General features: G+C 55.7%; 2 pseudogenes; both read right to left on the reverse strand.

Moving 5' to 3' along the window:
- Window positions 1–3219: 3219 nt before the first annotated feature.
- Window positions 3220–3368, reverse strand: LOC144779794 (5.8S ribosomal RNA; annotated as a pseudogene).
- Window positions 3369–3806: 438 nt separating this feature from the next.
- Window positions 3807–4896, reverse strand: LOC144776914 (18S ribosomal RNA; annotated as a pseudogene).
- Between the last annotated feature and the right edge of the window lie 7604 nt (window positions 4897–12500).

The following is a 12500-nucleotide window of genomic DNA, read 5'->3' on the forward strand; positions in this document are numbered from 1 at the left end:
CACTGATCCAGGCAGCATGAACATGATAATCATGATAATTCTGCGAGCAGGAAGGACTCGACCCCAGCCCACCAGGCCGCAAAACCTGCATCAAGTAAGTGCATGAGCGAGTGATGGTGTTATTCTAATAAAGTAAACACTTCTATCATGTTGTAACCACAATTCAATTGCCTAGAGAGCCATACAACTGTCAACCTCGTTAAGAATACTTTGAGGTGGTTGTGAAGATGAATGGAAAAACGGAGGTAATCTCTAGAGAGGGATCGCTTTCTCAGATTTTGGGTGTAGCATATCAATTCCAAACTGAATCTTTTCCTGCGGGGATATCAAGGGTGCTCCTTGACTTCTTGGGCCTGAAGGAAGTGACAGGTCAACAGGTTATTCGCACAATTTACCATCTTCCCTCCAGGAAGAAATGTGATGGCCCAATGGTGTCAAGCACCGTCACTGCTGCGGTTACTTCAGTACACAGGAGGAAAGAACTTTGAGGGCTGCCATTAAAAAGAAAGGACTCCTCTAACCCAGACCTCACTACATACCCTCTAACTAGGAAAAAGGTGATAGTCAGTATTAAGAAACAACTGTCTCCAAGAGGCCTATTTGCCTCAGTGGGACGACCTTCCTGTCGGAAAGTGGAACTAAAGGAGAAGCACTATTCCTTTACGCAAGTAGAAGCTGCTAGGGCGTTTTTTAGATAGGGGTGGGCATAGCTGAGTTAGCCAGTCAGTCCCCCTGCCCAGTTCCAGCCTCTGAACCCAAACAGGTCGGGTGAGCCTGCCTTGACCCAGATGGACCCGCGTCCCCAGCGCACAGACCCCCGGATGGCTTACAGGACCGGGGGGAGCTCCCCCGTCACTGGGCCTGCCAGACGGAGCTCAAGCCCCGGGTCCGGCCCCAGCTTCTGAACCTTGGCCAGGTTCGCGAGAGCCTCTCTGGGCCCCCGATGAACCCTCGTCCCCAGCACCCTGACCCTTGGCTAAATTGCTGGATGGGGCTCCCGCACCCCGGGGCCCACCGGATGGAGCTCAAGCCCCCGTCCCCGTCCCAGGCTGTGGAGAGCCACCCTGGGTACCAGTGGAACCCCGTCCCCAGGGCCCAGACCCTCGGCTGGCTTACAGGACGGGGGGCTCCCACACCCCGGGGCCCACCAGATGGAGCTCAAGTCCCAGGCACGGCCCAAGCTTCCGAACCCTAGCCAGGTCAGGGTGAGCCTCCCCGGGCCCCGGTGGACCCCCGTCTCCAGCACCCAGACCCTTGGCTGGCTGGCAGGACAAGGGGCTACAACACCCCAGGGCCCAGAGGGCGTAACTCAAGCCCCGGGCCCGGTCCCAGCTTCTGAACCCTAGCCAGACCAGGGAGAGCCTTCCTGGGCCCCGTGGACCACTGTCTCCAGCGACCAGACCCCCAGATAGCTTGCAGCATGGGGGGCTCCCACACCCTGGGGCCCGCCAGATGGAGCTCGAGCCCAGGCACGGTCCCAGCTTCTGAACCCTATCCAGACTGGGAGAGCCTCCCTGAGACCCAATGGACCCCCGTTCCCATCGTCCGGACCATCAGCTGGCTAGCAGGATAGGGGGCTCCCGCACACTAGGGCCTGCAGGATAAAGCTCAAGCCCAAGGCCTGGTACGAGCTGCCGAACACTAGCCAGACCAGGGAAAGCTTCCCTGGGCCCGGTGGACCCCCCTGAGCGGTACAGGACATTCGCAAGTAGCTGCCATCTCAGACCAGGCCCAGGCATCCCCTGCTCAGGGCTTCTCCAAGCTCTCCAGGGGCTCCAGCTCCGGCTCAGCCCCTTTCATGCAGGGCTGGTCTACTGCTGATGCTCACAGCAGAGGCAGTGGGGAGCTAGGGAGTCCTCCCTCTCTGCAGCCGCCCTGCCCTGGCTACTGACTGTCACTCCCCACACCCAGCCCCTTGGGCATCAAGGTGCTGACTCAGGTGGGTGTGCTTCCACCTTCCCGGAGCCCGAGGGCAGGAACCAAGAAGGGTTAAGTCCAGGTAACATCCTCTCTGCACTGGCCTGCCCGGGGAAAAGTAGGGAAGGACAAAAGTTGGAGTAAACCCAGCCGGCAGGCTGGCTATCTGGTCCCCAGCCCGCAGGGCCATCTGGTCACCCGGCCCGCAGGGCCATCTGGTCACCCAGCCCGCAGGATCATCTGGTCACGCAGCCAGGCAACCAGATGGCCTGGGATGACACACCGGCAGACTGCAGGGATCGGACCCGTTTACCTCTCGGCGGTTTCACGCCCTTTTGAACTCTCTCTTCAACTTTCCCTTACGGTACTTGTTGGCTATCAGTCTCGTGCCCATATTTAACCTTAGATGGAGTTTACCACCAGCTTTGGGCTGCAATCCCAAGCAACCTGACTCCGAGAAGATCCGATTCCGGCGCGTCGGGCCACTACTGGCCTAATACTCTCCGCTGAGTGAGCCCCTATCAGAAGCACCTGAGCCCCCTGAGCGACTCCGGGGAGTCGGTCTTCTGTACGCCATATATCCTGTGACTGCCGTCGGGTGGGGATTCGGCCCTGGGCTCTTTCCTCTTCCTGGTTATTTTCTTTTCCTCCGCTTAGTAATATGCTTAAATTCAATGGGTCGCCATGTCTGATCTGAGATCGTAGTCTAAAAAAACACCGAGAGGAGCACCCAGGGAAGGCCAGGACCCTGCCAGAACAGGGGCCTGGGTTCCCGGCAGCACGCACCCTTGTTCCCTGGATCAGATCGGGAGGGGTTTCGCCCTGCCCGTGAAGCCGGCTGCGGAGGTGAGTGCCCGAGGCACGTGCGAGCGGGAAGCCAGTGGGACACAGAGGTGTTGTGCAGTGGCCAGGGTGACAGACTCTGGAACCCGGGGGCTCACGGTTTGATTCCCGGGGCCTGCGGCAGATCAGCCCAGCACCATGTGACTCTGGGCAATAGGTCGCTTAATCTTCCCGAGGGCCCCCAGCACCTTGTCACCTTTGGGTAATTGCGCTTTACAAATACCGGACATATTTACATTTACACCACAGACAGCCATGCACAGCGCACAGCCCAGTGCCCTGCGATGTGGCAGACGGGTCATCGCACCCCCCCTGCACTAAGGTGGGGAAGTGGGGCTAGGTGTGCCGGTGGCGTACCTCCGTGCAGGACCCAGTTAGGGACCCTGCCACAGGCGATGGGGGGGTCTGACCTTGTAGTGGGATGAAGGGAAGCAGAGCTAACCCTGTGACAGCCCCAGCTGCATCCCAGGGAAGCCCCAGGGCTCATGTCAGGGGCCGCAAGGTATGTTCGAAATGTCGATGATCAATGTCCTGCAAGTCACACTAATTCTCGCAGCTAGCTGCGTTCTTCATCGATGCGCGAGCCGAGTGATCCACTGCCAAGAGTCACAGGCAACTTTTTGAAAACGTTTGCCCACCTGTGGATGCAGGAGAGGCTCGAGGAAGGCAATGCCATCCGTCCACTGCCTGTGGAGCGAGATGGCCCTGGAGCCCCGTTCAAGGCTTCCCCTCTGAGAGTCAGACTACACCTTTGGGAGAAACAAACCTCTAAGACGTTGGACCTTGACTGCTGGGGGTCACGTAACTAGTTAGCATGGGGGAGTCTTGTTTGTTATCGGAATTAACCTGACAAATCGCTCCACCAACTAAGAACGGCCATGAACCACCACCCACAGAATCAAGAAAGAGCTATCAATCTGTCAATCCTTTCCGTCTCCGGGCCGGGTGAGGTTTCCCGTGTTGAGTCAAATTAAGCCACAGGCTCCACTCCTGGTGGTGCCCTTCCATCAATTCCTTTAAGTTTCAGCTTTGCAACCATACTCCCCCAGAACCCAAAGACTTTGGTTTCCCGGAAGCTGCTCGGCGGGTCATGGATAAAACGCTGCCAGGTCGCTGGTCGGCATCATTTATGGTCGGAACTACGACGGAATTTGATCGTCTTCAAACCTCCTACTTTTGTTCTTGATTAAGGAAAACGTTCTTGGCAAATGCTTTCGCTTTGGTTCGTCTTGCGCCAGTCTAGGAATTTCACCTCTAGGGGCACAATGTGAATGCTTGCAGCTGCCCTCTTAATCATGGCCCCAGTTCCGAAAACCAACAAAATAGAAAAGGAGTCCTATTCCATTATTCCTAGCTGAAGTATTCAGATGACTGGAACACTCTAATTTTTTCAAAGTAAACGCCCCAGGACACTCAATCAAGAGCATCAAGGGGGCGCCGAGAGGCAGGGGCTGGGACAGGAGGTAGCTCACCTTGTGGCGGACCCCCGGCTCGATCCCAAGATGCAACTACGAGCTTTTTAACTGCAGCAACTTTAATTGGAGCTGGAATTATCGCGGCTCCTGGCACCAGACTTGCCCTCCAATGGATCCTCGTTAAAGGATGTAAAGTGTACGCATTCCAATTACAGGGCCTCGAAAAGGTCCTGTCTTGCTATTTTTTGTCACTACCTCCCCAAGTTTGGATTGAGTAATTTTCATGCCTGCTGCCTTCCTTGGATGTCGTAGCCATTTCTCAGGCTCCCTCTCCGGAATCAAACCCTGATTCCCCGTTACCCATGGTCACCATGGTGGGCACAGAAAGTACCATCGAAAGTTGATAGGGCAGACATCCGAATGTATCATCGCCATCACGGGGACGTGCGATCGACCCATAGGTTACCTAGAGTCACCAAAGAGGCCGGGCTAGCCCAGATTTGTCTGGATCTCATAAATGCACGCATCCCGGGAGGTCAGCACTCGTTGGCATGTATTAGCTCTAGAATACCACAGTTATCCAAGTAACAGATGGAGCAATCAAAGGAACCATAACTGATCTAAGGAGCCATTCGCAGTTTCACTGTGCCGGCCGTGTGTACTTACATATGCATGGCTTAATCTTTGAGACAAGCATATGCTACTGGTAGGATCAACGCAGTAGCGGCACCTGCTGACGGGGTGGATTCAGGAGCCAAGTGCCCGAGTCCCTGACCGGCAACCTTCGCACACCCCTCCCTCTTGGGAGCCTGCAAGGGGAAGAAGCCCACCAGCTTGGCCAGGAGGACTCACTGGAGGGGTGGAGAGGTGTGGTCACACGGGCGCCGGCCGGCCCAGCCGTCTCCCCCGGAAGGAAGAGGCAGGCCGAGATGCAGCCTGAGAGAGACGCAGGGGTGCCGAAGCCTGGCAGCGGCGCCCCTTGGAACGGTTGTTTCGAGCTGCTGTGGAAATGTGCTGGGTGGGCCTATGTACCTGCCGGAAAGCAGCATCCAAGGGCCTGGCGCCACCTGACCGCTTACGCTCGGGTCGGACCACTGAGGGGCATGAGCTGCCAGGTCCTCTCAGCCTTTGCTCTGCTGGGTAGGGTTAAGGGCCTCCAGCCAGGCACCAGGTCCTCGACTCGGACGGTCTATGCTGGGTGGAAGCTCTTTGCTTGAAACAACAGATGAGGCTGGCCAGGCAGTCCATCCTTAAATGGACCGAGAGTGCCCAATCGGGGATGCCGGCTTCGCGTCCCTGCCTGCTTCTGGGGCAGAGCAGGCTCGGAGGAAAGGCCCATCGGGAAGGGCCTTAAAGGCAGGCACAGACCCAGGCCCCTTGGGGACCCAGCGGGTGGGAGAGGGTCCTGCCTTCCCCTGTCTCAAAATCGCCAGACCTCATGGAGGTCTGACTTACCCTCTCCTAGTAATCTGGAGGAAAATTACCCTCCTTTCTTGTAATCCATGCGCACCGAGTGACAGCGGGAACCCAAGGCGTGAACTTTCCCGACCTCCTGCAGCCCTTGCTGGGATCGGGGAGGCAAATGAGCCCTCATCGGGACTTCCAGGGAAGCCTGGCCATCTGGTCACCCCATTGGAAAGCATTGCATACTTCCAGATGGCCAAGGGGATGGGTGTGACCATATGGCCGAGGGCAAAGGAGTGACCAGATGGCCGGGCTCGAAGCGAGACCTTCTGGTCGCTCTGTGCCCTAATGAAAGGGTGAGCAGGTGCCGAAGCATGGGGGGCCTGAGGCCGGGTCCCCAGCTGGGCCTCAGCCATAGGGCTGCGAGGTGGGGAGCCAGCGAGCCCTCCGACCCAAGACCCGCAGACACCTTGACAAGCAGGCAAAGTAGGGGAGGTCTGCACGGAACCAACAGAACCCAGTCCTGGGCCCTTGGCATAGCAGCAGGCTGGGAGGCAGGGCCCAAGGCTAAAGCACTGACCAGGGCCCCGGTGGGCCCTTGGACCCAGCTGGGGCTCCCGGGCCCAGAGGCGCAGGTAAAGCCTCCCCGGGCCCGCAGGACACCGTCCCGGGCACCCTGCCACAAGGAATTAGCCTGGGTGGGGAGGCCACCCTCCCCGGGGTAGAGCTCCTGAACCCAGCCAAGCAAGGGGGGCTCCCCGGGCACAACGGAACCCGTGCACGATGAAACCCCGCCTCCGGCCTTTGCCATAGCAGCAGGCCGGGGGACGGGGCCCAGGGCTAGAGCACCCTACCCTGGGCCTGGCGGGCCCCTGGACCCAACTGGGGCTTCCGGATCCAGAGTCACAAGAGAAGCCTCCCTGGGCCCATGGGACCCTGTCCCGGGCACCCTGCCATGTGGCGGGCCTGAGGATGGAGCCCAGGGTGGCAAAGCGCCCTCTCTGGGGCCCTCAGGGCCCCAAACAGAGCTCCTAAACCCAACCAATCAAGGGGGGCTCCCCGGGCACAACGGAACCCTGTCTAGGGCCTTTGGCATAGCGGCAGGCCGGGGATGGAGCCAGGGCTGGAGCACCCTACTCAGGCCCCGGTAGGGCCCCTGGACCCAGCGGGGGCTCTCTGGCCCAGAAGCATAGGGGAAGCCTTCCCAGGCCCGATGTACCCCATCCTGGGCAACCTGCCACATGGTAGACCCAAGGACGGGGCCCAGGGTGGGGAGGCTGCCCTCACCGGGCCCTCCGGGGCCCTGGACTGAGCTCCTGAACTCAGCCAAGTGAGGAGGCCTCCCCGGGCATGACAGAACCCTGTCTCAGGCATATGGCACAGCCGAAGGCATGGGGAGGGGCCCAGGGTTGGAATACCTGCCCAGAGGCCGGCAGGACCCCTGCACCCAGCCAGGGCTCCCGGGCCCAGAAGCACAGGGGAGGCACATGAGAAGCCTCCCTGGGCCCATGAGACCCTGTCCCGGGCACCCTGCCATGTGGCGGGCCTGAGAATGGAGCCCAGGGTGGCAAAGCACCCTCCCAGGGGCCCTCAGGGCCCCAGACGGAGCTCCTAAACACAGCCAAGCAAAGGGGGCTCCCGGGCACAACGGAACCCTGTCTAGGGCCTTTGGCATAGCGGCAGGCCGGGGGATGGGGCCAAGGCTGGAGCACCTGACCCGGGGCCCGGTGGGGCCCTGGACCCAGCAGGGGCTCACGGGCCCAGAGGCGCAGGGGAAGCCTCCCTGGGACAGCTGGACCCCGTCCTGGGCACCCTGTCACACACCAGGCCCGAGGACAGAGCCCGGGTGCCCTCCTGGGGGCCCTCAATGGCCCCAGACAGAGCTCCTGAACGCAGCCAAGCGAGGGGGTCTCCCTGGACATGACAGAACCCTGTCTCGGGCCTTTGGCATAGCGGCAGGTCAAGGGACAGGGCCCTGGGCTTTCGCAACCGACTCAGAGCCCGGCGAGGCCCCTGGACCCAGTTAGGGTTCATGTGCCCAGAGGAGCAGGATGAAGCCTCTCTAGGCCCACAGGACCCCGTCCCAGGCACCCTGCCAAGCGGCAGGCCCAGGGACAGAGCCCGGGGTGGGGAGGCCGCCCTCCCCAGGGCCCTGGCTAGAGCTCTTGAACCTAGCCAAGCAGGGTGATGCTCCCTGGGCCAGGCAGAACCCTGTCTCAGGCTGCTGGCAGAGTGGCAGGTCAGGAGACTGAGCCTGGAATCCCTGGACCCCGTCAGGGCTCCCTGGCAGAGGTGAGTTCTCCCTAGGACTACGGGCTCCCATCCTGGGCACCATGCTACATGTTGGTGTGTCCTGGCCCGTCCGGGTGCCAGCTGAGGACCGCTAGGCCGAGAGGGGTTTTGAAGTACCCTGTCCTTAGTAATCCGGAGGAAGGGTATCCCCCTTTCTGGTAATCTGTGCACACCGCAAGACTGAGGAGACCCAAGACACAGACGCGCCCAAACTCCTGGAGCACTGGCTTAGATTAGGCAGGCAAACGAATCCTCATAGGCACTTCTAGATGGCCGTGCCCAAAGAAAGCCAATCTGCCCCCCGAGCCTTAGGAGGGCTCGGGGGCTCTGCATTGAGGCCGGGGCCTGACGGACCTCCGACCAGGGGTCCCCCAGGCACCTTGACAGGCAGGCAAAGCAGGAAGGAGGCCTGCCAGGGCCCAACGGACCCCTGTTCCAGCACCATGGCAGAGCCCGGTCCACTAGCCCAGCCGGAGATCTTGGATCGGCATGCGCAGGGGAGGCCTCCTCAAGGCCCGCGTCCCGGGCGCCCTGCCAATCGGCAGGCCAGAGGACGGAGCCCAGGGTGGAGAGGGCACACTCCACCCCAGGGCCACCAAGGACCCCTGCCAGAGCTCCTGAACCCAAACCAAGCTGGGGACCTCCCGACGGGCCCCGGGCCCATGGAGGAGTGGAGGGCGGAGCCCAGCGTAAGGAGTGCCCGGCCAGAGCTCTCGGGCCTGGACGCAAAAGGGAGCACCGCCTGGGCCCGATGGAGCCTGTCCTGGGCACCTTCCCATGCGGCAGGCTGGAGAACGGAGCCCCGTACAGTGGGAAGGTGTTGTCCGGACCTAGCCCATCTGGTCCCTGGCTGAGAACCGCAAGCCCAGGAGTGGTTCCGGCATACCCGGCATACCCTGTCCCCCCTAATAGTCCAGAGGAAAGCTACCCTTCTTTCTGGTAACTTGTGCGCACCGAGTGACGGAGGGGACCCTGGGCACCTGCTCTGTTAAAGGCAATATTCTTCTTTCCTCCCAAAGTCAAAACATATAACAATACTACTTGTTATCTTGTGGCAGAAAACTTTTCACACCCTATCATCACATCACAAGGTAAGAATCAAGTTTATTTCCCCATCACAACAAGGGTAATAAAGGAAAAATCAAAATAACATTCCTCAATATTCAGTTTTTTCCCAACAGAACTTCCAAGGTTTCATTTATTTGAATTTCTGAAATTAGACCATTCACTCTGCTCTTATTTCCATTCCACTGGTTGCTCTGTCTCCCAGAGAATGGCTGCAGGGCATGACCTGCCGAGTGTCATCCTGTGTTATGACGCATATGCTGAGCCTTTCAGTCTTCGTCAGTGTTGGCAATGCGTTGTTGGCAGGCTCCGCAGTCAAGGCAGTCGTTCAGAGGTTTTCATCCACTGTATGAAATGCTGACTCAGCATACATGCAAATGCTCCTCCAGAATAAATATGCACATTGATGCTGGTAACTCAATCAGCAGCCCAACAATATAGTTAGTTTCAGTGAGGTACCTCAATAGTTCCCCTTGTACAAAATCCTGCCTCTTTGATGCACCTCCATGTAGTCTACTGTGCTTTGTCGGTCAGCAACAGAGGTTGATGGCCAATTCCGCCCCTCTGAGCAGGATCCCCTAATTGTCACCAAATATATGCTGTGTCTCAGAATAATGGTCCATGAACTACTTATAGTGGGAATTTCTTTAATAGTGTTTTTGTAGCCACCAAATGACCTGACAGATTAAAAACTAAATGACAACTGACAATTTTTTTTTCACATCTCTAATTCTATGTTCTTGCAGAACTGAAGTGTATGAACGTTCTTACATAAATATAAAAGATGCGCAAACATAGAGGGTGTCTTGCTTCTATTCTCAGGTGTCAGCCCGTGGCTATTCATTACTTTGCTTTGTCCAGCATTCCGTCCATCAATTGTTTCTTTTGCATATGCCGCCCTAAGTGGGAAGGGTATGCCCAGACGTGGGTCCCGTGCTCACTTCACCACTGGATTCAAGCTAGCCGGGCTGATGAGGGGTGATGCCCTGAAACCTGTCCCAGGAGGCTTGTTTCCGGTCCAGGGAGGACCTGGCTTGGCAGTACGGGCTGCCCGCAAGGGACAGGTCAAGACTGTTTTGCATACGGCTTGGTCCAAACTGGGTGGTGTGATGAGCAAAAGAATGATGGATTTAACCCAGATCCTTGTGACTGGGGGTGAATGTATGCATTGTCCAGCATTCCGTCCATCAATTGTTTCTTTTTCATATATTCATTACTTCAGACAACCCAGGAGTTGAAACTGATGTATTTTTTGCTACAAAGTTGTTTCAGTGTTTCTGTAACCATTCTGCTGTGTCATAGTCATCTTTCCCTTGCTGAGACTTGACATTACTTCTTCAGGGACTTCAGACTCCTGCTTTCCTTGGGCGAGGATGTTGTGTAGCAACCAGAGAAGCCTATTTTGGAACTGGAGATCCAGGTTCAAGTCTCAGCATCTGCTCAACATCCTGTGATTCTAGGCACATTACTTAATCTCCTCCCCATGCCTACCAGAAAATAAAGGTATCCTTGTGTAATGTAAGTTATGCTTATGTAAAGCACTCCAATACCTTCGGGTTGAGTTCACACTATATAAAACTGAAAACAAAATGTGTCCCCCAGGACCCTGGATACTCTCCTGAAATGAGTGTCTGAAAAGGAGGTCTACAGGGGTGGTACATTCTTATTCCTGAAACTAATGTGACAGATTCATTATGTTTCCTAGGACTCTCGCTTCAGCCCTAGATTGGACCCACTTTTCACTTAGAACAAACACCCTTTCTTACCCCTTATATTCTGGACCTTGAATCCAAAGGTGAATTGGTTATCCAGTCCTTATGGGGCAGATGTATCATTACCATCATTTGCGATTCCCAAATAGCGATTTTTTAGAAATCGCTATATGGGAATTGCAAATTGGGATGTATGTAGAAATTCGCTATTTTTTGCGATTTCTGAAAATTCCTTAATTGCGATTAGCAAATTGCTAATCGCAATTAAGGAATAATTTCCCATTCATTTATGTGGGCCAGGAGGCCCATAGAAATGAATGGGAAATTATTCCTTAATTGCGATTCGCAATTTGCTAATCGCAAATTGAGAATTATTTCAAGGGTGCAGGGGTGTCCGAAGGACACCCTGTTGCAGCCCTGAAATATGCATGGGTGTACTTGTGGCGCACATACATGCCCTAAGGGCATGTATGTGCGTCACATGGCACTTTGAAAAATGCAAAAATGTGCATTTTTCAATGAATTCGCAATTTACCACCAACTCGAAGTTGGTGTTAATTTGCGATTCCTTAACCCCTTGGACGCTCATGACGAGCTCAGCTCGTCATGGAGTTTCCATTGATTTCAATGGAAATTCAATGAAGAATCTGAAAGTGCCTTAGCATCCAAGTGGTTAAGGGCATTTTGCAAATTTTTTTGCAACATACATTGCATTTAAGGAATAGCAAAATTTGCGATTCCTTAAATGCAATTGCAACATAAGGAATCGCACATTTTGTGATTCCTTATTTTGCACCAGATTTTGCTTCATACATTCCATTCCATTTCGGCCTTTGTGAATGCGAATTTGCTTGATACATCTGGCCCTAAATGTACAATACCCCCTCATGGGTAGGCAAACCCAAGAAGGCACAACCACAAGAGAGAACGGACATTGAAGTCGAAAACTACACAGAATCCGACTCACCAAAGGGGCTACAACCTCTAAAGAGGGCCCAGGACCCCGACAAGCCTGAACCGCAGCTCAATGATCAGACAAGGCGGAAGGGGAAAGCCACCTCAAAAAACTCACAGCACTGCAGACCCAGCCCGTCCAGCTCAAAATCCGACAATGGGGAACCTGGAGTACACCAGCGTACCGACCGATGTCGGAAAGCAAAAAAGCCAGGCATGGTGATGGGTGACAGAGGCTTATGTTACTTTTCGAAAAAAATATTCTAGCGTTCTGATTGGCTGTCAGGAGGCAGCATCGCCTCACTATGTTTGGACTGGGATGAGGAGGACCCTAATCGGGGTAATGAAGATTAGCGGTAAGGAGCAAGACATTCTTGCTTATCGGGAAGCAACTAGCAGTTTCAGGGTCATACCTTGTCAATGTTGCTCTATGGGAAAGAACAAAAAGACACTTATTTAAAAAAGGGACATTTGAGTGATGGTGGGTTGACATTGCCAATTAATATGAAAGTTCCTCTACTTCTGCAATTTGATACACATTCTAGTGAGGAAATTCAATTTCCTGGGCTGGCTTCAGTGGCGGCTGACACAATAAAGCGGTGGTGGGCGGATGGAGTGGGCGCGGGGGAGTGTGCAGGATAATAACATTTGTTTAAAACACTTACCTGGAGCTGCGGCCTCCTCCCACGTGTGTGTTCGCTTCCTCGTCCTAGGCTCCGAGCATACAGTGGGACAGACTCCCTGTGCAATCCCCGTGCTGCTCTTATGCTATGAGCGCAGCGCTGTGATTAGACTGAGTGGGCTGAACATATTCTCTGCTCAGAGCAGGGAGTATGAGGGGCCCGGCGGAGCCAAGACATGGGACAGGGGAGGGGGAGTGCTATGTGCACTCTAAGTG

Source organism: Lissotriton helveticus, chromosome 1_1 (genome assembly GCF_964261635.1).
Source record: "Lissotriton helveticus chromosome 1_1, aLisHel1.1, whole genome shotgun sequence".
NCBI classification, from domain to species: Eukaryota; Metazoa; Chordata; class Amphibia; order Caudata; family Salamandridae; genus Lissotriton; species Lissotriton helveticus.